Genomic DNA, 26133 nt, shown 5'->3' with positions numbered 1-26133 from the left:
AACGTTTAATAAATAAAATTAAGCTAATTTTTTACTTTTTACCAATTATTAAGCAAATCTTGAGTGAAAATATTTTGCTGTTCATTAATCGGCAATCAGTTTCTGATTGATTATACATTCAAAGTATATTTTATTTTATAACTAGCATCGCTAGTAAACGAGAAATTTAACATCGCCCCATCGCGGCTTCGCCCGCGCTATATGGTTACTTGCATTTCCCGTCGCGATCAATTTCTCTTTTAATTTTATTTTATTTATTAATATTATTATTTAATTCTTTTTACATTTTTGTAACTTACGAAACAATGAAACGGACAATATTTTATACAATATTAATTCATAATTAATTTTCTTTTTATGACCCCCAGAAATATTTACCACCGTTCAAACCTTACCAATCCCGTTACCATAAATCATTAAAAAAAACGTATAAATAAATAACCTAAAACTTCTTTTACTAAATTTAATGTCATTATGTGATTAAATGTAAGACTTGTTTTCAGTATATCCCTTTTAAACGGTCTTCAGTATGTAAACTCCCGGGACAAATAATAATAAATTGTGAAATTTTCCGCGAAATCGGTTAAGTAGTTTTTAGGGCGCACGCAAAATGAAGATTGCCTTTTATTTATATAGACAGATATGTGCATGCATAGCACATTAAATTAATATGCATTTTAACTATCATCAAGAGGTCATTGTAATCGATACGGATTAAAAAATCAACCAACCCAATCCTAATTAATTATCTCTCTAAGAAATTAATTTTATAAAATTTTGTTCAAAAACATTAGGTCCACAAAATTTGAGCGATAAATAATCTTTTCGTAGAGCGTTAGAAAAAAAATGTACAATTAAGATATTGAGAAAAATTATGAAATGTTCGCTCAGAAAGAAATCTGTTTGAAAAAGAAATTAACTTAAACGTGATCATAAAGGTAAATAAAGAAGCCTCTCGGAAACGTTAGAATTAAAATAAAAATTTTCTAGATCAAAATCGCACGAAAAGAGATCCATAGAAATAACAAGATAGGACTACCAGGAACGTATAAGACAGTTACCCGACGACGTGACGTCGTCATTTACCGTGAAGCGGGAGAAAGTACAAAGATAATCGTGAAAATTGACGAGCTGAAAACGGTGTAAAACGAAGAACACCACGACATTTTTCTGAACCGTTTCCTAAATTTTCAAAAACCAATTAGATACTAAAGAAGATTGTAAATAAGTACTAAACATTTTTGTAAATTTATAACTTTTTTTTATTACATCTCAGGCAATTATCATTTTATCGTCATTTATACTTTCCTTTTCACCGGTTTTTGCACAAAGAGAAGAGCTAGATTTGACGCACCCTACAACAATAAATAAGACAATTAATTTGCCAACATGTATAAATCTTCACAGTAATTTGAAGCGGCAAACGTGTACTAAACGCAAAGACAAACCGTCTTTCCGAAGTAATACTCTTAATACGAATTTGATATCTCTAATACGATATCATCTGACAAATATATTATTCAATCATCAAATTTCTAATTTAATTATTTATCGTGCGATATTTATTTTATTTTGAAACGGAATGTAAAAATTAAATTACGTAGGATGTATTCTATTTCTCAAAGCAGAAATCTTATAATAGTATTGGATTTTAAATCTTCTATTGCACGTAACATTTTACAACTATGAAATGTATATTTTTTTGTTAAATAATTTTCTTTTTTTATTCACAATTCTAGATATACGGCAAGTTGGCAAAAAATTTTCGAACTTATTTATTCTGTAAATGTTGTTGGGTACATCTGTATCAAACTTTATTAAAATATCTAAATCCGTTCTAAGGATATACATTTATTGAAATAACATAAAATGGCAGACAGAGTGAAAATGAAGCATAGGGCATTTGTCCACATGAACGTTTTTTGTTAGTTCTGATGTGCTGAATCGGTCCTTTAAGGTCCTACACCTCCCGAGAGAATCTATATATACACAATTCTAAAACTTCATCCTACAAACGTAACAGGCTATCAATGATTTAAAACAGGTCATATGTTATTGCATGCATCACGTCCCCACTCTTTTAATATTATTTTTATTTCGCGATTCATTATCAGGTTTCAATCATTGTCAAAAACTTACAGTTTTCGAGGAATTTAAAATGAAACTGTAAAAATTAATACGATACTTAATCGTAAAAAATATCTAATATGAACACTACATGATTTCCTTGTATGCCTATTAAATTACATACACATATTTTTTTTTTTTTTTTTTTTTATGAAAAGGATTTAAAATTTTATTGCATAAATAACTTCTCAAATTTTGTCATATCTTTTTTTTATTGTTATTGAATCATTTATCGAAAAATATTTTTACAAATAAAGGTTAATAATTATTAATAAATCAATATTTAAAATTAAAAAAAAAGGAAAAGAAGTCGGATTTGAACCGTTGTGCCGTCCCCTTATACGATCCAAATATTTCATTAATTAAAATTTTATTTGGCTATACCTCTGGAACCAATGAAAAGAAGTACTACTTATGATACATCGTTGAAACGCTCTCAATGAGGGCTTATTACTGCAGTTAAGAAAAGGTCCAAAATCCAATTTTTTTTGTATTTTGGGCCTTTTTGTACACTTATCCAGTCTATTGTAATCAAAAGGGAAGGTACACAACTACATGTTCAAAAAATTCAACATTCAACCAAAATTTCAACATCCTACGGCTAATCGTTTTTGAGTTATGTGAGATGCAGACGTACGTGCAGACGTCACGCTGAAACTAGTCAAAATGGATATTTCTGTTTAAATCTGAAAACCGAAATTTCTCATGATCACAATACTTCCTTTTCTTCGTACAAGGAAGTAAAAAGGCATACTGAAATAACGTATCAAATCAAAAAACAGAAAAAAATTAATGTGTGTACTAATAACAGTTTCAAGGTTCATCCCAGATCAGTGGAAAGAATTCTTCACTGAAAATAATCCATATGATCGCCTGGTAGGATTATTAATAATAGATTTTAAATTTTCAACCGGTTTGGCGTTCATTATTTGATTTGTGAAATATATTTTTACAGAAAAAAATTAATAAATTTTGAGACGACAGTTGGAGTCTGTCTGAATGAGGCAAATATAAAATAAAACCATTTTAGGAACAGTTTACATCCGACTTTGAATTAAGATTTCTTACATTTAAAACCTATGAAAGATACATTAAAAGGTTGAAAGATGCGGGTGATCTCTAGAACTGAGCTTTTTTTAATCAGACAAATTATCTCTTGATTTGGAAAATGTAAATTATCTATAAAAATTGCATTCAGAAAGCTGAAGTACATGTGCTTACAATTAAATATTGTATATTTAGCAATGTAATGCACTGTAATTAAAAATAATAAATTTAGATGTTAATTATACATAAAACAATAAAAATAACAGTAAAATTAAAATAAAAGCTACCTGAAACTAGGAAGTACAAAAAAAATGTACGATTAATTATAAATTTTAAAATTTATAATTAATTTAATTATTAAAACTAAAAATTATAAATTTATATTATAGTGTTAACTCTAATTACACTGATCTTACAGTACTTCTAAACTGTTTTAGTTCAATAAATGAAAATTTTAATCTGTCTACTAATTCTAGTAAGTAAAAATTTTTCTTTCCATTTATGAATTCAATTCCGAAGTAGTCTTGACTGTTACCGACATCGAGGCTAATTTTTTGAAATTCGGTAGTTAAAAATGTTCAAAATCAAATATCCTTTGGTAGGAATGAATTACTCTATTTATTTTAAATCTTGAATATTTTGTTCTTCAACCACCTAAGTGCTCTTTTCAAATGCTAATATTCTGCAAATTCCTTAAAATTTGCAAAATAGTTTGCAGAAAATTTGGGGCGATGATGCCTATGTTAAGACATAAGAAGTAAGCAAAAGAAATGTTACAATCTTAGGACACATGCTAGAAGAAAAATGCTACTCATCAAACTTCATGAACGTGACAACAAAAAAAAAAGATTTTGTAAAAGTTTTCATATGAATTTAAAAATCGAGATATTAGTTAAATTGCTTTTTTTAATATAAAATAACATAATTTACCGAAAAATATAATTTCTCAACAATTGTTGAATTAACATTATTTTTGGAGAAGGTGTTTTTAATATTTCTCAGAATTATCACGTGAAATGCATTGTAAAAAATTCAAATCAATTTTGAACAAGAATGAAATTTGTAAATTTTGTCTTTTTAAAATATTTTTTTTTTAATTATTCAGATTAATTAAAGTTTATTAACTCTTTATTAAAATTAAAAAAAAAAAATACAAAAATATTCAATTTTAATAGTTTCAATTAAACCATATAATTTTCTTTTACTTCGATAGCGATAACAATAACAGCTACACATTACATATAGCTGGCCTACAGGGCTTCTTTATTTTTAACGACCCTAATCTTCCAACTTCAGCTCAGTACAAGGATTGAACTTTCAGCTTGACCTGCAGATCTTGTATTTTTGAGAATTTTTTTCGAGTTGGCTATGTGGTGGTCAGGATCAAAGTAATACCTGGTCTAAAGACCTTTCCGTAGTCCATACAACGTCCATGTGGCAAACATGTATTGAGATGCCCATGTGAAGTCATGAGAGTCCTGAAATCTTCAACGAGTTGGAGGGCTGGTGTCAGAGCAGAGACTGCACATATCCAATTTCTGTCATAACATGTGCCCAGTTTCACTAGAATACCGGATCGAACTACCAGAGTTGATAGCCCTGAAGAGAGGGGTATACTCCGGTGGTTAGCCTTGTTACAGAAGTAATGGTCCATGTAAACAACCTCGTTTGGAATCTCCCGATTCACCAGGAGCGAAATGGAAAGATTTAGCCAAAGCAATTTGTAATGATGTAAGGAGTCTGCATAGAACTATTAACAACAACTGTTCATTCCGAGACCTAAGTATCTAGAGATTGTAATTTGCAAAAGTAAGCCTTTTTTTTTATTGACCATGAAATAACTCGTTATACCGTCAGCTTGGTAAAAGAAACACATAAGACATCTAATGGTCTTAACAATTAAATAACCAATCATAATCAATCTCGAAAGACTCTAACCTTAAAAATGTAGGTAAGTATGTTGTACATTTTGAACCTTTCAGCACCCTCATTATATCAAAGAGTATTGTTTGTCATGAGTTGCTTAACTGCTCTGAGCAGGAAATCGTTGAGTTGATAACGCCGGTTGTGATAAGGGCAAAGATTGAGCATGAGAAAAAATGACGAACTTCTTCTATCTTCTACTTCTCATTTGTTCACTTTTAAGAGAACAAATATACTTTTTTCTTCACCCTGAAAAAAGTATGTGCTAGCATATATCATTTAGATGCGATTCCGTGTCCCAACCGACACGATGATTCAGATGCCTGCGATTTGGCTATATTGCAGTTTGATGTGAGAGACTGCAAATGAGGTAACGAAATTCATGAAGGTGAGCCTTTCATGAAACTGTCATAGTTACAAAGATGAAATATCTATTAAAAAGAGTAGAAAATTACAGATCAGCTATTGCAAACGGCGGTAAATACAAGAAATAATGATTATAAAATATAAAAAATTATTAAATATCTCATAATCTCAAGCCAAAATTATCTACTGTGATAAAGTGAATTACTTTTTTTTAAATAAAACCTTACTCAGAAAGAAATTTCTAAGTCAAAAATACTCGAGATTCAAATATTATAATTCACCTGATACATCTATTAAACGCAGAATACCAAGACAGCCAAATAAAAAAAATTATACTTCCAACAATTTCTGTGGTAGAACCTCCTCCCAACAACAGAGGCCATCAAAAAAAAACTCCATCCATAGTGCCTGACTCAGCAAGCCACATGGGTTTACGATATCATGATTAACCGGTAGGCAATTCGCTGAAGTAGAAGAAAGTGAGTTACCCAAAGATAAACCCACATATTAACTATCTACCAACTGAATGACACAAGTCCAATGGAATACAAATGGTTATCTATTTACCCTCCACAATTTGCAATTGCTAACTGATGAACTTGATCCTTTATGTATCTGCTTACAGGAGAGACTGTTGAGATAAAATGTTAACAGTGAGATTTCAATGTACACCACTTTTCAACTTCCTAATATGAAGTCAAGAAAAAGAACAGCAATCCAACAGCTGAAAGAAGTATTACCCAGGTAGTTGATGTAAACACACATCATCAAATAGTCACTCTTGATATATGCCATCCAATTGAAGTTACAGTTTAAACCATTTATTTTGTCAATTATGATGGAATACAGATGACGATCTTTAAGTGGTAACAAAACAGCAATTACAACTCCTGAAGTTGTTACTACTCATTGGCGATTTTAATACCTACAGTATGGTTTGGAGATCAGCTTATTTAGACACCAAAGGCCAGAAAGGGGAGGACTTCCAGACCAATTCTAGATTACTAATTCTGAATACAGGTTCAGAAACCTTTGGTGCAAGAGATGATTCTAGGTCCTACATAGATCTTACTTTCTCAAATCCCATGTTAACTCCTTAACCCTCTTGGTCTGCAATTGATTATTTACATGAGAAAAGAATCGCTGTCCATTTGCAATTCCACTGATATCTAGAGTCTTGTTTCCACAACAGATGTTGTAATCAGACTTAACTAGATGGTATGGGCTGACTGGATTAGTTTTAGCACAAATGATGTCCTACCTCCATCAACAGAATACTGAATAAAATGTTAATCTGATAATATCAGCAATCTCTGAAACAGAATTTAACTATTTCCAAAAACTCAGGAAAACCACCAGTTCCTTGGTGAATATTCCTAGGTAATACTACCGCTAAAGGAAAGAAATCAGCCTGTAATATTTTAAATGTGCTCCCATGCAGAAAAATCTTATCCTTTTTAAGAAATACAGAGCATATGCCAAAAGAGCATCATGCCAGTAATATTTAGTTCCATAAATATCTTCTGATATACAGTATGATAAAACAACAAAGTCTATGTGCCAAAAGAATAATTCTGGACCTGTATAATGAGATATAGCATAAAGGGGTTCATCTAAAACAATGGAAAGAAGCATTAATATTAATAATAAAAAGCAAGAGTCCAACAGATCCTCAAACTTGCAGGCCATCATTTTTTACTTGTGCTGCTGTGTAATTAAACTCTTGTAGCTATTACAAAAGTAATGCTACATATTATGACAGGCTAATTATCAACAGTTTCACTCTACTACCAATCATATAAACAACCAGATGAGACTCAGTAAAACTATCTGTTTACGCCGTTTGGTATAAAGTCGTTTTATTCCAATGAATTCAAGGTTATGGTCAAGTCTTGTAGGTTACAGGCTTGGTAATTTATTTTGCATTTTTGTAAGGCTTATCTAAATGTATTTTTAAATAGGTTATTTGGATTTATTTTCGATATCAATTTCTCTCAGGCTCCAGCTTGTCTGACTATTGCATCATCGTATTGGTGTTAGCTTATTTATATCACGCATTATTTCATTGCTGTTTAGTCTTAATGTATATATTACGCTTAGTGTTTTTTTTATTCTCAACCAATTTCAATATTGTCATAGTTCATAGAAGTCTATTTCTCTTTGTCTGCCCTGATGTCATTTCTTCAACTTGCGTATTCAGAGACTGTTTTTATCAGTCTTACGTAATTCTTTAGTGGACTGCTCGCTTAAATTATTTTTATGTCTTCGTTCCCGAATTCCACACCGTTTCTCTAATCATTCTCATACTAACACTAAGACACTACTCTTGTTGTCAACACACACACACACTCTTCTGTCCATTGCTTTGTTCGCTTCCCCTACTTCTCACCACGCCAGCCATTATTATTCTAGTTCGGACTTTAACGTTGTGCGGATCCTGGTTCTCTTGGAGGGCCAAGCTTCGATGTTTTCTTTCTTTCGCTTAATGTTAATACTTTCGTCGTCTTCGCACTTATAAACGTTGCGGTATTTCTCGGTTAAAATATTTTCTAATTCTACTCGTCAGTTTTTCGTGATTTCACAGTTTTCCATGTTCGTCCAGCCTCGTTTCTTCGTTAAGTTATTCTTCAAATTCTACATTACTTCTCTGTGGAAAGTGCTTCAATCATTACAAGCTGTCAATTCCGTTGACGCCGAATTTTCTCCAGCTTCTTATTACAATTTCAGCGAAGCAGAATTTCTTCAAACTCGTTGCTACACATTTCAGATGCCCAGTCTTGCTCAACCTCGAAGCCACATTCTCACCACGGCGGACTACGCCGAAATATTCCTGATACACCACGGCGGACTACGCCCAGGAATTTACTGTATGTATTCGCTTTACCTTCATTCATGAGTTCCTCTCTTACAAATATTTGTGTGCTACAGGCAAGTTCAGTTTTTCATTACTTATTACGTTAAACCGTTATGTTATCATTAAAATTTGTGGAACATTCAGTTCATCATACCTGTGCCTTTCAAGTTTCGATTTCACTTAAGTACAGTCACGACAGGTTACTTACATAAGGTTGTCATTGTTCAGCTGCAACCATTTCACGTGCTTTATTAATTTCAATTCTGTAGTTACGATAATTAACTCTACAATTAATTTCAATGCGATTATATTGTAATTAACTCTTTATTTTTATGTTTACTTATCACAATTTGATTATTGTTATTAACTCTTTTTGTACTAGAATATCATTGTGGCCTTTTTTCTACACCAAACTAGAATTACATGTATTAATTATTTAACGTTAAGTTTGTTGATGTTCTTAATTCAGAAAAGGCCAGTGCCAATTAAAATTTATTGTAATTCGTTTATCTAAGTTAATGACATCCGTTCACTGCTATTTGTCACATTATAGTATATGTCAGTAGTACAATTGTTTGCCAGTTACATTTTTCTATTGATATTATGTTTTTCTAAATTTACAATTAAAATTAAGGTGTTTCATGTTCTCTTGTTTCTCAGGCTTTGTCAAAAATGTATATTGTCAAAATCTGTATTTAAAAGTGTATATTCATGTATTTTTTTCATTTAATATTATTGTTATGCTGATTTCAGTTAATATTCTTATGTATCATTAAATTATGTTATTTTCATAATTTCTTTTTAGTTTTTAAGGTTATGATTTAACATAAGTTCATTTGTTTCTTTCTCATTAAAGTCCAATTTCTTTTGGCAAATACAAGCTGTGTTTTTTTAGTTAACTTTACCCAACACTATCCCAAGCCTCTTACAAAGAAAGACCTTGTTGGAGTTTCCTTTAACTTAGAGAAGGTATTCAACATGTGTACATTCAATATGATATAATATGATTTACTTACTACTATCGCTAAAAATACAGTCCATAAAACTTTCTTTTTTTATATAATTTCTAGTCCAATACAGTTAGCAATCCAAGATGAATTATTATAAAACCCCTAAAAAATGTTTAGTCATGTAATGAATGGTAGAAATAAATTAATTTTTAAAATAGTCAAACATTTGGAACCAACTGAAATAAAAATTTTAAAAAATCCCTTTCGACACACTGGAAGGATAGATGGCAATTGAAGGTAAATTTCACCGTTGCTAAGAAGGGAATAAAAAAGATTTCCACCTTAAAGTTAAGAAAAATTTCAGATTTCCTCAATATGACAATGGTTGCATGTGAAAAACGTTTCACGTGTTTAGCATACAACAAGCCCCATCTTACAATTCCAGCAACATTTTGGTCATCCCTTGCCATAAGGGTTGGTTATATCAAAAATTATTTCGTACAAAAATTGTAGGTAATGTTTAGAGGACTAATGACCACTTTAAACCGATTCGATACTGTGCCTGTTAAGGGATGTATGATTTTCTTTTTGTCTTCAGAATCCCATTTTTTCCACCCCCTAGGCCAGTGGTTGGTGATATCAAAAAGCTTTACTTAGATTAGTTTTAGGCCCAAAGAATAATAGGAACTTTAAACAAGTTCGATATTTTATTTAATAAGAAAGTTACAGCAATATTTTATGTTTTCAAAAAAAGCCCCCCATATTTCAACCCTGATGGTACGATTTAGCCCATTAATAAACTCAATCGAGATTTTGGTCGTTATATTTTATGTATCAATTTGAAAGTGAAATATATATATATATATATATGTATGAATATATATAAACTTTTGAACTGACGGTGGTTTTGGGGTCTGGGGGATGTGAAACACGAAGATATGTCAAATTTCCATAAGTCAAATCATGGTACCCAATACAATAGATAGCTTTCTTATGAAATCTACCTAACACACACAAATAAAAGAAATTCACTATGCGCACTAATTATCAAAGGAAAAATTTCTTTCAGTCCCTAAATATTATCAGAGACAAACATGAAACAATTATTGATGGTTGTACAAGAAAAATTGTTGTCAAAGTAAACAAACTAAGTCCAACAGATAATATATCTAATAAAAGCGGCTAATAGTCTGATCAGTGTACGTACAGTATGTTCTGTTTGTTAAATGTGCACTAATGGTTGCGTCGAGTGGGTAATTGATAATACACTATGCTGAGGGTAGGTAGGATGTTGCAGTACATTTTTAATTACTTTGTAAATGGAGTGGCAGCAGCAGCGAGAGAGTAAACACAGGGTACAGAGAGCATACTAACTGTAGCTACTCTCCATTTAGTCTGACTAATAACATAGATGACCATGAATATTTAACCAGTCAGCACGATGTAACACAGCAGCACTTAGTCCTTCCCCACTTTACACCCTACTACTGCTACTACTATTACTACTCTTTCTGATTCAAAAGCTTCCATATCGCAAACACTCCTCCTTCCTTCTGTTCTAAACTAACCACCCGACAAGCAACAGCCCTTTCAACCTCTCATCCCATAATCACCACCAGTTTCAAATTAATGCTTATTCATTTGTAAACTATCAACACATCAACCACACATTCACTACTTCCAGAGAAAATTGGTCTCATAAATAATTAATCAGTCACCTTTAAGACTCTACAACCTATTAATATCTCTTATTTTAAAATATACTTTCAACCAAAATGCACCCTAAAAATAATTTCTCAAAGTTCTGCGATAAACATTTATATAAAGCCATATACTGGATTAATAAATTAGATCACAAAAAATTATGAAAAAACCAATTATAAATAAGTTTTTTTTTTTAAATGAAACAATGGTAACAAAAATAATAAATATTAATAATTCCAACCTCTTCTGGAGTACTGAATGAATAGTTTACATTTCGATCAAATTCTTCACACGCCTCATAATGTCAGGTATGGAAAATGTTAATAAACCCTGTTTTTAAACGGTGCTTTAATTTTTAAAGCAAAAGCAGTTTTTGTTCCATATACTTAACTTGTAAACTGTTCATCCAGTTGCTAGACTCGAGTTTTTTTTTCTTACTTTATTTCAGTGCAAGAACATTATATATTTTAATAAAAAATAAATTATTTATTTAATTTATGTAATTAATTTATTTATAAAACCAATATATTAAAAATATTTATTAAAACATTAAAATTATTCTAACACCACATGAAATACTTAATGTCTGAAATCTTTTCTAGTATAATCAGTGGATTTTGGTGGAGTCCTGAGGTTAGATTGTATTTTTGTTAAATATTTTTGTCGGATTTTGTATTTTAATTAAATCATCATCTTCAAATGTGATCTGGTGGTTCATCATTTTATAATTTTGTTTATATTTATAAATGTATTATTTATAGAGTATATTCATTTTTTTTTATCATTATTATACATACTTCCAAAATCTCTTAATTATTTTTACTCTCAGTAACATTATGTTTGCATTCTAACAAATGGTCAGATGCTTAGGTATACTTCTTTTTTGTTTTTTATGCTGTCTAATATTCTGTAAATCTTTTTTTAAATGATTATTGGTTTTATCAATATAAATATTATTACAATTGTTACACTTAATTTTTTATATTCCTCTTAATTTTTATTAATGTGATTTTTAAACATTTTATAATGTGATTATTTCATTTAATGCCAATTAATGATTTATATGCTAGTTAATGTTTATTTTTGCCATATATGTTAATTTTTTCTACTATTTTAATTGTGTAACTGTATTTGTATAATTGTTGTTAATTGCACATATTAACTTTATTCGTGTAATGGTATTTTGTAATTGTATAGAATGTTATAAATCTTTTTGTTATTTTTTTGCTTTGATATTTTAGTATAATTATCTTGGTGTTTTTTATTCTGCTTTTTATAATTTTTTTCTATAATTTTATCACCAAAACCATTAATTACTGCTATTTGTTTTATTTCATATATTTCTTTTTTGAATTTTTTTTTTTTTTTTTTTTTGTTTAACGAATAGCTCTAAATGTAATGTTTTCATATTTATTAATTTTTGTGACCGTGGATAGTTAGAATTTAAATTTTTTTAGAACATTACACAGCATACAAAAACAAAAAAAGGTAAATTTAATGAAGCTGGCCATAAATTAGAAAACAAATATAGATCTGATTGCAAAAATAATTTAGAGGATTTAGAAATATGTAATAATGATAAAAAAAAAAAATATATACTCAAGAAATATTACATTTATAAATACAAACAAAAATATAAAATGATAAACCACCAGATCACATTTGAAAATGATCAGTTGGCAATAATGACAATATAACGAAGGGAAATACTATATTTTAATGATTAAATCATTCCAAAACTGGATAGGAAAATTTACATATATTTTCATAATACAATTCAAAATTTCAAACCTGAAAACAATTTAGAATAAAATGGAAAATCATTAAAAGAATATATTTTAATATACAGTAGTTATAAAATTCAATACCAACTAAAGAAGCAGGATACCAAAAAAAAAATTGTTCATACCATTATCATACTGTACATCAAATCAATGAGCGATTTTTTAATAGTACAACAAATAGAACAAAGTTTCACCCATTTCACTCTTTCTTTATTTTTATTATATCTTACTGCTAAAGTAAAACAGAAAATGTATTATATAGTAAAAAAGAGTAAACAAAAGCAGGTTAAACTATATAAACCTTATCTGTAATTCAGTTCGTTTTCTTGTAATATGATGTTTTATGTTTTATATAAATAAGGATTTATTTCTCATTTTTTCATTGTTTCTTCATTTGTAACATTATTATTTCTGACAATAATATTATAATAATAATATTATTTGCAAACATTCAATAAGCTTTGATTTCTAATCATACTACACGGACCTATTGTCAACATTTTTTTTCCTGACCCCCCCAGGACAGTTCAGCATTTAAGCATTTGAATGCTGAACTGTCCTGGGGGTAGAAGAAGAGGTAATTACTCAAACATTGTATAACATAAAAATTAGACTTTAGTGTAAGATTGAGTGAAAAAAGAACACATTCCAAAAGGGAATAAATCCCTTTTTCCATTAAGGGCAGAGCTAACAGTCAATCTAATTCTTCGTTTAGACTCTACTTACAGACTTACCAGAAATTTCATGTATGTGGTTACTTCATGGATGACGTATGTGGTTACCAAAATAGAAACCACACTTTACTCATATGTAGGCTAATAATAACCCTGATGAAGAATGTGCATCTTAAGGTAGCATATTAATATTATCCGTACAAGAGCAGTTTTAAGCTCTGCCCTTGGTATTGATACACAAGCAGAGCAGCGACATGACCATATATTTATTCCCTGCAAAAGTACAAATCCATTATTGAAATGCTAAAAAGATGACACGTTATTTTTCAAGTAAAGAGGTTTACCAATGATGAAATATTGAATTTCAATTAGGGGGTCACAATATTTTTTAAAAACCCCAATGAGCATCAGAGACAAAAGTGTCATTTAATATTCATTACTTGTTTGTTAGTTAAAGCTACATTTAAATTAAATATGTATACTGAGTATAAATTATTTACCTAATACGTAAATAACATTCGTGAAAAACATTTTTTTATTATTATTAAAAGGATCCAATATCATTAAGTGAGATGAAAAGGCACATATTCCGCCAATTTATGTTTTATATTAATCTTAGGAATGTTTTATATTAAGATTTAGTTATCAACTCGTTGACTGCAAAACTTACCCTGGAGCAGACATTGATAGCGACCATAATTTGGTGATAATGAAATGTAGATTGGGGTTTAAAAACCTGAAGAAGTCAGATGAATCGGTGGAATTTAGAGAAGCTTGAGGAAGAGGAGGTAAAGAAGATTTTTGAGGAAGACATCGCAAGAGGTCTGAGTAAAAAAGATAAGGTAGAAAATGTAGAAGAAGAATGGGAGAATGTTAAAAAGGAAATTATTAAATCAGCAGAAGCGAACTTAGGGGGAACAAAGAGAACTGGTAGAAAACCTTGAGTTTCAGACAATATATTGCAGCTGATGGATGAACGTAGAAAATATAAGAATGCTAGTGATGAAGAAAGTAAAAGCAACTATCGAAACTTAAGAAATGCTATAAACAGGAAGTGCAAACTAGCGAAAGAAGAGTGGATTAAAGAAAAGTGTTCAGAAGTGCAAAGAGAAATGAACATTGGTAAAATAGACAGAGCATACAGGAAAGTTAAAGAAAATTTTGGGGTACATAAATTAAAATCTAATAATGTGTTAAACAAAGATGGTACACCAATATATAATACGAAAGGTAAAGTCGATAGATGGGTGGAATATATTGAGTTATACGGAGGAAATGAATTAGAAAATGGTGTTATAGAGGAAGAAGAGGAAGTTTAGGAGGACGAAATGGGAGAAACAATACTGAGATCTGAATTTAAGAGAACATTAAAAGATTTAAATGGCAGAAAGGCTCCTGGAATAGACGGAATACCTGTAGAATTACTGCGCAGTGCAGGTGAGGAAGCGATTGATAGATTATACAAGCTGGTGTGTAATATTTATGAAAAAGAGGAAGTTCCATCAGACTTCAAAAAAAGTGTTATAGTCATGATACCAAAGAAAGCAGGGGCAGATAAATGTGAAGAATACAGAACAATTAGTTTTAACTAGTCATGCATCAAAAATCTTAACTAGAATACTATACAGAAGAATTGAGAGGAGAGTGGAAGAAGTGTTAGTAAAAGACCAATTTGGTTTCAGGAAAATTATAGGGACAAGGGAAGCAATTTTAGGCCTCAGATTAATAGTAGAAGGAAGATTAAAGAAAAACAAACCAACATACTTGGCGTTTATAGACCTAGAAAAGGCATTCGATAACGTAGACTGGAATAAAATGTTCAGCATTTTAAAAATATTAGGGTTCAAATACAGAGATAGAAGAACAATTGCTAACATGTACGGGAACCAAACAGCAACAGTAATAATTGAAGAACATAAGAAAAAAGCCGTAATAAAAACGGGAGTCCGACAAGGATGTTCCCTATCCCCGTTACTTTTAAATCTTTACATAGAACTAGCAATTAATGATGTTAAAGAACGATTTAGATCCGGAGTAACAGTACAAGGTGAAAAGATAAAGATGCTACGATTTGCTGATGATATAGTAATTCTAGCTGAGACTAAAAAAGATTTAGAAGAAACAATGAATGAAATGGATGAAGTCCTATGCAAGAACTACTGTATGAAAATAAACAAGAACAAAATGAAAGTAATGAAATGTAGTAGAAATATCGAAGATGGACCACTGAATGTAAAAATAGGAAGAGAAAAGATTATCGAGGTAGAAGAATTTTGTTATTTGGGAAGCAGAATTACTAAAGATGGACGAAGCAGGAACGATATAAAATGCCGAATAGAACAAGCGAAACGAGCCTTCAGTCAGAAATATAGTTTGTTTACATCAAAAATTAATTTAAATGTCAGGAAAAAATTTTTGAAAGTATATGTTTGGAGTGTCGCTTTATATGGAAGTGAAACTTGGACAATCGGAGTATCTGAGAAGAAAAGATTAGAAGCTTTTGAAATGTGGTGCTATAGGAGAATGTTAAAAATCAGATGGGTGGATAGAGTGACAAATGAAGAGGTATTGCGGCAAACAGATGAAGAAAGAAGCATTTGGAAAAATATAGTTAAAAGAAGAGACAGACTTATAGGCCACATACTAAGTCATCCTGGAATAGTCGCTTTAATATTGGAAGGACAAGTAGAAGGAAAAAATTGTGTAGGCAGGCAACGTTTGGAATATGTAAAACAAATTGTTAGGGATGTAGGATGTAGGGGGTATACTGAAATGAAACAACTAGCAATCTTGGAGACTAGCAATCTCTGCATCAAACCAGTCAAATGACTGAAGACAAAAAAAAATTAATCTACCAGATGTGTAAATATGAAACCGGAATTTGCACATAGATGACCCTAGCTGTCAATGTAGTTACTGTCGAACCACATCATTGGCCCCATTTTCTTCTTTGACAGCTGATCAAGACTTTCAACTCACAACAATACAAGTTTCATACAACAGCATAGTTTTAATTAGCGTTGAACATGATGAGTTTCGTACCTACAAACCACAATTTGCAGACAGCATTGATTTTGTGTTTCCAATTAAAGAAAATTGCTGCAGAATCACATTGAATACTTGTTGAAGCTTAAGCTTACGGCTAGTATGCTCTTGTTAAATCACAGTGCTTTGAGTGGTTTAAAAAAAAAATTCAAAAGTGGTAATTTTGACATGAGAAATGAAAAATGTAGACCACCGAAAAAGTTTGAAGACTGTAAATTGCAAGCGGATGAGGATGATGCTCAAACACAAAAAAAAATCGAGGATCAATTAAATATACGAGAAGCCGTCTCCATACTTTTGAAAGCCATGGGAAAGATCCAGTAAATGGGAAAATGGGTTCCACATGAACTGAATGTAAGACAGCAAGAACACACTGAAAAACCACTTGCGAAATGCTGCTCGCCAAGTACAAAAGAGAGTCATTTATCCATTGAATTGTGACAGGTGATGAAAAGTGGATATGTTTCGAGAATCCTAAGTGTAAAAAATCATGGGTAACTTCAGGCGAAACATCAACATGGCTTAAACGTATGGCCAAATCACTAAGGAAAGAAGAGACAATGCTCTGTGTTTGGTGGGATCAGAAGGGTGTGATTTATTATGAGCTGCTAAAACCTGGCAAAACCATTAATACTGAACACTACAGACAATAAATGATCTATTTTAATCAAGCATTGCATGAAAAATGACAAGAATATTAAAAAAGGCAACACAAAGTGATTTTGCTTCATGATAATGCACCATCACACACAGCAAAACAGGTCAAGGAAACAATTGAGGTGTTCAGTTGGAAAATGCTTTCGCATGCGGCTTACTCACCAGACTTGGCTCCCTTTGACTATTTATTTGCATCAATGGGACATGCACTTGCTGAGCAGCGCTTCACTTCTTATGAAAATGTACGAAAATGGCTTGATGACTGGTTTGTCTCAAAAGAGCAACAGTTTTTATGGTGTGGCATTCATAAATTGTCAGAGAGATGGGAAAAATGTATAGCTAGCGATGGACAATATTTCAAATAAAATATTTTTTATAATTTTCATACAATAAACACGTATTTTCTATACAAAAATTCTGGTTTCATATTTACACACCAGGTACATAAACAGAAATCTGACTTATTTTTTCAGGCTAAACTTGCCTCGACTAGGCTACAAATCACCAACAGTGACTTTTTGAAATAGAGAATAAATATGTAAAATCCTGAAACTGGTATTTTCCTGTCAATAAAGTTCTGAAGAATACTTTATTCCAATCAGCCATTCAATTAAAGAGATTATAATTCAAGCAGGTACTGAATCTGGCCGAATTTAGTATGATGAAATCTAAATGAAATTTAAAAAGTTAAAGAAAAATTAAAAACAAAGAGATGGGAATACAATCAGATTGAAGAGGATGTTGTAAATTTAAAATGTGAATGAAATGTAGATTCAGAATTAGACATTACCGTACAAATAAATTAATTTAAGAATTTGAAAAAGTAAATAGTTACAACAGGAGAGGAGAGTTTAAGTGGAAAGAAACAGATGGGGGAAAAATCTTAGTTAACAAGAAATATAGAACTGAATACAGAAATCATACTGACAAATAAAAAGTAAAATTTTGTAAAGTAATAAAGAACTGATTGAAGGACACATAAATAGATTAATAATAATTACAGGTAACATGAATTTAGTAAATGGGAAAACAGAAAATAATTTGGAACAATTAAACCAGATGTAATATCAGAGATTCAGATGGAAGACAGGTATTATGAAAAAAAGAAAACAGGTGACAGCAACAAGTAAAATTGCTGTAAGAGATGAAAATTATCTGATGATAATCATTCTTTTCTGGATGAGTTAAACAATATGATAGGAAAACATAATATAAATTAGAAGATATATTTAGTAAATAAAAGTACAAAGTATGGATAAATTAAAGAAGATATCAAATAAACAGATTGCCAAAGCCAAGAAAACCTACTTTTAATTTTTTTTTTCAGAAAAAAACAGTATTTTTGCTTAAGTAAATTTTTAATGTTGTTCAATTTCCAGTTATAAAATAATACCGAGGAACACTGAAGTCAGAAAATTGTACAGTTTTGTTTTTTATGCTGGTAAAATATAACAAACCATAGTAGCAACAGACAGCTTAAAATAGTAATGGTCACTTTTTCATCCCACAGATGAAAGAAAATAAGTATTGTACACTACATAAGCAATAAGTAATTACCAGATCTATTATTTTTTCTACATTATACAGACATTCACCCAGAGTTGAAAGTCACATTCAATACCTTCCAGGTGCACAGTGATGCCCTTCTTTGTTGGAACTATACTATTACTAGAGTTTCATGCTAACACAGATTTTTCTCATATGTTAACCAAACACCAGCTATTAAAAATAGCAAAGTATACAAAGTAAACATGATTCTACCTCCTTTGTCAACCTTCTAAACATTCTTTGCAAAAAACAAAACAGAGAAACTCATGCTAAATACAGAAATTACTTGATTACAAAAATACAAGGGGATTACAACTGAAACATACACTTTCAACAGCTCATTAAAAATTTATTTTTTAAGAGTTGAGATGATTACTTACAGACTCCTTATTTGTTTAATTTACAAAGACTACGAGACAACAACAAATTTAGTAATGAGCTGAAGCTATTATCGGCTTTTTTTCAAATACAGATTTTCTTTAGTGAAGTAAAAAATTTGAAGTATTACAAGTTCTGATATTATGAATCAATTCATCAAAATTTCAGTCTATGACAACAATGTTCGCAAATCATGGGATACATCATCCTGAAAATCTTGATTTCTATTAAATGAGATTGATATTCCAGAGGGAATCAATTAAGATCTGCAGCAACAACACTCTATGGTTGCTGCTGTTTTCTAGAGAAAGAAAAATGAAATAATAACAAAAAGAAGGATTCCAGATACAGTACACAAGTGGACAACTACAGATAATGTTTTACATTGTTCGCACAAGTAAATGAATACTTAAAAGATTGCAAAATAATCTGTAGCCAATAGTTCAATAGAAATCTCATGTTTTCTTTTTTGTGGATCAGATGACAGACCTTACTGCCTTACTGTTTGCCAACAACATATATATTTAATAATTTTCCAATTACCATCCAGCTCTTTATTAATACAAGCATAAAGCTGAATCAGATCAGAGAAAGGAAGTCTAATAAAAGAAAGTATTACAAGACTTTCAAAGATAGAAAGTAATCAATCATTCTATAATGCTCATAGCTTCTACTAGCACAACCACAAGCAATTATTTGCAAAGAAACTCTTTATTCTCTTTTAAGGATTCCTATTTTCCCTTCAAAATTTCAGCCCGAGTAGTGAAGTAGCTAAGAGGTTTCTGAAAGAAATGAATTTATAGAAAGAAATGATTTTATTTTCTTGATAGTTGATGAAATGTTTATGACTGGATACTTCCAATCACAAAAGAAAATGTCATCATAAAAAAAATCAGAAAATTCACTCTAATATTGCTGAACTGTTTAGTGATCTGTTAGGTTTTTGGAGATTGCAAGTTAATTACCTCCTGTTAAAGCAACAGGAGGTATGCAACAGCAGGTATTGTTGAAAGAGGAGCCAATAAAAGGCTATGATCAAACCATAACCCTTTATTGGTTCTTTTTCCTCAAATGAAATATCCATTCAAGGAAAGTTAGTTCAAGGAAAGTCATTTGAAGAATTTTTGAGTTAAAAAACTTCAACTTAATTTTTTTTCAGGCTTTGAAACATCCAGAAATCTCTGAGATAAGCAAACCACAGCCAGACTTTGAATTTTTGGTATCAAGAAAATTGGTTTTACATACAGACAAAATAAAATAGTTTTCAAATATAATAAAATTACTCCCTCTGAAGATTTGCTTAACCTATTAGGTAGACAGTTAATGCTGCAATGCAAACTGTAAGTAGAAGGCAGCTTAGTAAACAGATCATTACGCACTATACATGTACAGGCTGCTGAATTCAGTTCAAGTACACACAGATGTGTACTTTGCTTACCCACACCTTGGTCAATTTCTATTATTACAATGGCCCCTTTCTTTACAATCATCTTTTTCCAATTGTTTCTATAACTTATACATGGACTGAGAAAGAGATTTTCGAACTAAAATATCTGATGTGAATGCCACATAACTTCCTTGTATGCCTAAAATTACTTATACATATTTTTTTAAATGAAAAGTACATAAAATTTTATTTTATTTTTTTTAATAACTTCTGATATTAGGTACATTTCATAAGAAAGCTACCTATTGTAATGGGTACCATGATTCGACTTCCGGAAAATTTAGACATATCTTCGCATTTCATATACCCTAGACTCCAAAGCCACCATCAGTTCAAAAGTTTACACACACACACACACTCTTCACTTTCTTGTGGGCACAAGAGCTGCCGTAATTTTGTGCCAATCACTTTAAAATTGATACATAAAAAAATATAAAGATCCAAAATCTCAGTCGAGTTCATTAATCGGCTAAATTGAACCATCAGGTTGAAAATGGAGGGGTTTTTAAAAAAAAAAAAATATCACTATAACTTTCTTATTAAGTAAAATATTAAACTCATTTAAAGTTCCTACTATTCTTTGGATAAGGGCCTAAAACTGATTAAACTATGGTCTTTTGATATCACCAACCATTGACCCAGCGGGTGGAAAAAATGGAGTTTTGAAGACAAAAAAATTCATACCTCCCTTAATAGGCACAGCATCGAATTGATTTTAAGTGGTCGTTAGTCCTCTAAGTATTGCCTAAAACTTTTGTCTGAAACAATTTTTGATATGACCAACCCTTGCGGCAAGGGATGATCAAAACAAAAAAAAAAACGAAAATATCGCTATAACTATCTTATTAACAAAAATATAAAATTCGTTTAAAGTTCCTACTATTCTTTGGATAAGAGCCCAAAACTTATATACGTAAAGTTTTTTTGATATCACCAACCATTGGCCCAGGGGATGGAAAAAATGGGGTTTCGAAGACAAAAAAAATCATACCTCCCTCAATAGGTACAGTATTGAATTGATTTAAAGTGGTCATTAGTCCTCTAAACATTACCTAAAACTTTTATCTGAAGCAATTTTTGATAAGACCAATCTTACAAGGGATGACCAAAATGTTGCTGGAATTTTAAGATCAGGCTTCTCATATACTTAACATGTGAAACATTTTTCGTATGCAACCAGTCATATTGACTAATTTTAAAGTTTTTTTTAACTTTAAGGTGGAACTGTTTTTTATCCCCTACTTAGCACCAATGAAATCTACCTCTGCCTTCTGGCATGCCAAAAAGGATTTTTTCTTTTTTTTTATTGTTATTGAATTTATTGTAAAATTTATTATTATTCATTGTAAAACATTTTTACAATCAAAGGTTACTAATTTACTAATATATATATATATATATATATATATATATATATATATATATATATATATATATATAAATTTATAAAATTTATATATTGATAGTTATTAATAAATCAATATACTAAGATTAAAAAAAAAGTTAAAAAAAAAAAGAGTTGAAGTAGGATTTGAACAAATATACCCCTTCCACTTGTAAGATCCATATACTTTTGTAAATTAAAATTTTATCTGACTATAACTCTGGAACCAATGAAAATAAGTACCACTTATGATATATTGTTGAAAAACTCTCAATGAAGGCTTATTACTGCAGTTAAAAAAATGTCTAAAATCAATTTTTTTTAATTTTGGGCTTTTTGAATGCTTTTGGTCCAGTCAATTGTAATCAAAAGAGGAGGTGCACAACCAGATGTTACAACAGTCCTAAATCCAAAATTTCAACATCGTACGACTAATCGTTTTTGAGTTATGCGAGATACATAAATACATATGTACGTACATACATACAGACGTCATGCTGAAACTAGTCGAAATGGATTCAGGGATTGTCAATATGGCTATTCCATTGAAATCTGAAATTTTTCACGATTACAATACTTCCTTTACTTTCCATAAGGAAGTAAAAACAGTTTCCTTTAGCCTTAGCTCATACAATAACAATACACAAGTCTCAAGGACTAACTTTGTCAAAAATTGCTGTTGATCCAGGCTCTAGAGAAGTCGAGACTGAACTTATTTACATTTCACAGTTTATCACTTTTCAAAAGTAGTTTACATACAATCATGAAATTTATATACATCTAAGAAAATTTATTTATCATTGCCTTCATGACAGGCTGCTGTTTAACAGTTATTCTAATCTTAATAGACAACTGAAAGAAGAAAATAATTTAATTGCTTTTCACTACCTATCCCACTCCTTATAATGGCTTTGACAAACACAAAGGAACTGAGTTAGAAGTATCATTAATCACAACTGCTTTCTTCAAGAATAATAATCTTTACTACACAGCCAATTCTGGTGATGAATAGAGTAAAGTTACTACATGTAGGGCTGAATATCACCCTTGTTTCAGTATGCTGACAAGAAAACAATCACTTCACTCCTCACTTTTCCAGTAAGTCAGACAATTTAAGTGCCAGACTTATTGGGAAATGATTATAATAATCACTATTTATTTGAGTGACTGACTGTTAAGAATAGCTATAGTTTTTTTGGGTGATTGATGGCATATTACCTACAACCATTTAGTTATAGTATCCTTTCAAATTCCAAGATGTTACTCACCAATGTTATGATAACTTTGAAGAGCCATTAGGTTTAGGTTTCAATAGATATATTTTAAGATATTATTCAATTCCCAATGTTATTGAAACATATACGTATATGTATTTGAATGCAGTTCAAAATAATCACTTAGTATTTTGTAATTGTAATGGCTTAAAAATATTTTTTTAATTTATCTAGACACTAGAAAAAACAATTTAACAGAATTAAAATTTATGTTCAATATCAAATTAAAAACTTTTTATATAATACTATTAAAATGCAACTGCTATGAACATTATTTAAAATAATGTAAGGATAAATAAAATAATACATGTGATATTAAATGCAATCTTTTTTTAAATTTATAAATCAAAATTTAATACATCATCTTCCTCATCACTATTTGTAGTAATACTAAACAACTGAGATGAGAATACACCTTCAGAATTATTTACACCCTGTAAACTGCTAGAGCTATACCTATTAACTTCACTGTGCTGATCTACATTTGTTAATATTTGTGTATCAGCTACAGCAACATATTCATCTTTCATAGTGCTAGAATTTTCTACCTCAAGGGCTTTCCCTGCTTCAAATTTCTTACAATTACTTCTAACTGATGCTAAATTTTCTGTTTTATGCAAAGTTTCTGTAAAACCCACATAATCACTTTTAATTTCCCCATCAGTAATATCTATGTTCGAGGCTTCATTGTAATTATTTTCAAAATTAATAAAGCAATCTTCTAACAAATGTTCCTCATCGCTACTTCCAGTAATACTAAAAATCTGTGAAGACTCTTGTAAAGAGAATACAACATTTTGAGAGCAAGAATTATTTTCACTTGCAAAAGTGCTAGCTTCTGTTAAATGATTAATTATTTGTGTACCTGCTTCTGCTTTATCACACATTTCTGATAAAGAATTTGTATTATCTTTATATGATGTACTTGAAATTATTCCATTAGGTAACTGGGCACAACATTTTTTATCAGAACTTTTAATATCAACATTAGTATTAAACGATTTATTAATAAACTTGCTAAGTTTATTTTGAATTCTATTTTGTACATTATTACAAGTAGTAATTTTCTCAGTTACCTTTTGAGCAACATTAACTTTTTCAGAACAAACTATATTTTGAGTACATTCAAATTTATTATCACTATTTTCATTTTTTATGATTGAAGGTAATACATGCTTAACTTGAACTTCTTTAGTTTTTTGCCTGTTACAAACTTCTGCAATGCATTTATTTTCTTTAAAACTTCTTGACTCTAAACTTTCTGGCAGAAACAATTTGCTTTTATTTTTCTCTCTTTTGGATGTACTATTACTTTGCTCAGTAACCACATTCCAATTATCATCATCATTATCTGATGAAGAAGAAATAATATTTTGTTTTATACATATTCTTTTATATTTTTTGACATTTCTGTTAACTCCGCATTGTTTATGTGGCAAGTCATTATCATTAACATGATCTCTGTTATGTTTATTTAATAGTTCATTTGATGAAGTGACATGATCATTTTGTTCAGCATTATTTTCACTTGTATTTAATAATACTGTATCTGTCTGAGAAATAACACACTGTTGAATGTCAGAGTCTGAATCAGTGTAACTAGATTCGGTTTCATTAGCAACAACATTTTCATTCTGTGAATTTGATATCATTTTTCTGTCTTTACTACTTTTACTACTTCTCATCTTTTTCTTTCTTTTCTTACTTACTGGCACTTTAATGGTCTCTGCAGCTTTGTAAATAATATTATCTTTATCTTTTCGAATGTTATCCAATAAATCATGTAATTTTGCACTTACACCTGATTGCGAATTTATTGTGTGCAATAGATTACCTTCCACTTCTGTTCTCAACTGTTCATTACTTTCAACTTCATGTTTATTATTAATGAAATGATTACTACTTTCAGAATTATCATGAAAACAACTCGTTTTATGAAGTTTTACTGACTCAGCCATTTGTTTAACTTTAACCAACTCTTCATCCATTATTGATATTAATCCTAGACGCTTTAGAATCAGTTGAACTGTAACAGATATATTCATATTTTACTAAAAGTTAGAAAGTTCAATCGAAAACATAATTTATTATAAATATAGAGATTAAAAAAAAAATTTTTAAGAACACAGAGAAGAAAATAGTGAATTTGAAAAGCGGCTTTTAACATAAACAATTACCAGATGACTGATTTTAAAAAAATGAATTTAAGTAAAATGTAATCCAGTTAGGTCTTTTATGTCTTTAAACTCTGTCAAAATTTTATGTTAGCCTTGAATTATATAACTGATATACTAACATAATACCAGAAGAATACTCTCTCATCACATCCACAAGTACACATTCCAAAGATCTACCACGAATAATAGTGAGCCCAATAAGTATAATTATGTTATTTATACATGTTTTTTTTTTTAAATCATGTAGTTCGTTAGAACTTTGTCAGTAAGAGGAAACAAATTTTGCTAGACAACTTTTTTTTCCATTTGATGAACCATGGGACTCGAATATATCATTATATTAATTCTTTTAATGTACCTTTACAAAACATGCCACTAGATAGCAGTACTTGAAAGTACTAGGTAGCATACAAAAACTTAATAATGTACTTGAAATAATAAAATTTAAAAGAAAATATACTACAGCTTGTTTTAATAGTAAATGCTTTTATGTAAATGGAAGTACTGAAGATGAAACAAGTTTTTAAATTCCCATCACTTCTTTAAAGAAAAATAAAAGTATTAGTTTACAAGAGATTGTACTAGTTTTATTAAAAAAGAAATAAATAAAACAGAAATAAATTTGATTGGTAAAATTGAATTTAACAATAAAAATTGAAGGTTACACTTACAAAGTAATAAGTGCAATATTACATAACAAATCTTCGATTCGTAAAGGTCATTACAGAGTAGTTTTATCAAAAAAGGAAAAATACGGTATGAAGTGAATGATATGACTATCAACAAAAATAATT

This window comes from Lycorma delicatula, chromosome 1 (genome assembly GCF_047948215.1).
Source record: "Lycorma delicatula isolate Av1 chromosome 1, ASM4794821v1, whole genome shotgun sequence".
Classification (NCBI taxonomy): Eukaryota; Metazoa; Arthropoda; class Insecta; order Hemiptera; family Fulgoridae; genus Lycorma; species Lycorma delicatula.
This window is presented reverse-complemented; position numbering follows the sequence as displayed.